Raw genomic sequence first — 1,314 nt, forward strand, 5'->3', positions numbered from 1 at the left:
GTAATCTTTAGAGAAAAAACCTTAAATTAGTAATCTTTAGAGAAAAAACCTTAAATTAGTAATCTTTAGAGAAAAAACTTAAATTAGTAATCTTTATAAATAAAAAGTACCAAACTGCTTTTTCCCTACTTCTCTCTTTTTTTAATTTATGTAAGGGTCTTTTTAAAAATTGTAATTTTATTTTAAAAATAGTGTACCAAATAGAAATAGATACATAAGACCTTGTTTAGACTGTGGGAATAAAGGGACTTTTCAGTTACATTCTGGCGAAATGTTGATACTAATATTTCACGCCTCGGCTGGGATTGAACATACTTCCTTCTGATTAGCGTCTTGACCACTAAGCCAGTCCAGTATGAATGTCACCTATATCAACATCAGACACTGCGCAGTACTAGGGGCTTAGTGCGCAGTACTTACCTCAAATCCAGTGTCTAGAGGCTTAGTGATGCGCACACGATACCACGCGCCTGCGCAATGTCCTGCATAAATGTCGCCTATATTAACATCGGCGGCGGAGAGAGGTTTGAGGCCGCTTAGTAAGGAGTTGATGGATTCTTGGATGGTTGTGTCTTTGATTACACGTACGTAGAAATCATCCGGACCCACCTGAAATATTAGCAAATACCTATGAGTTTTGAATACCATTCGTTCTCGGAACGGTTGGCTTTCTCCAATCCTGTCTTCCTTCTCTCCTCGATTTCGGGACGATAAGACGTCCGTTGTTACAGTTCCCTCTGTCAAACCTCTTTTTGTCAAGTCAAACCAAAATCAAGCAGCTTAAACTCCTCGGTTTTAACTTTCGGACAAACAAACTGTTTGGCTTCGATATAAACTTTAGGATTTTTGAGTGATGAGTGTTTCACCGCCGTTTTCATTTCGTAGCAATGCAACAACGGCTACATTAGAATTAGACGCGTGTGGTCTGTGTCGTAGCATGGCCATCCCGTAGTATGTCCCTCATCGGGATTTAGAAATTTTCAGCCAATCAGATTGCTTCATCCAGGAGTTAAACTTAAACTGAGTTCAAGCTCTCATTGTGAGGCCCTAACCATTTGGTAAACTTTGTACAAACAAAACAATACAGTCTTCTTTTTCTTCGCCTTTACCCGTGTACAGACGGGGTCGGCGTTTTTCATCAGCCTCTCTCTCAATCAACAAACAAAATAGTACAGTAAATAATATTAAAAAAGTCGGAGATCACTTACCGCATGCGTCACCGTCACCCTCTGTCCGGCCAAATCCTTACTGGGCGCCTCCGACAGGATCGTATCGTTCAGCGTATCCTCTTCTTGCGCATGCGTTTCGCCCGCA

The 1,314-nt window shown here is 40.8% G+C and overlaps 1 long non-coding RNA gene across 1 annotated transcript; it reads right to left on the minus strand.

Moving 5' to 3' along the window:
* Positions 1 to 425: 425 nt before the first annotated feature.
* LOC113473054 lies at positions 426 to 1,314 on the minus strand. Its single transcript, XR_003395138.1, has 2 exons — positions 1,209 to 1,314; positions 426 to 609 (listed from the first exon to the last, which is right to left on the minus strand). It is a non-coding gene; the product is annotated as an uncharacterized LOC113473054 (long non-coding RNA).

The sequence above is a fragment of the Diaphorina citri genome, unplaced genomic scaffold, assembly GCF_000475195.1.
Source record: "Diaphorina citri unplaced genomic scaffold, Diaci psyllid genome assembly version 1.1 scaffold13703, whole genome shotgun sequence".
NCBI classification, from domain to species: domain Eukaryota; kingdom Metazoa; phylum Arthropoda; class Insecta; order Hemiptera; family Psyllidae; genus Diaphorina; species Diaphorina citri.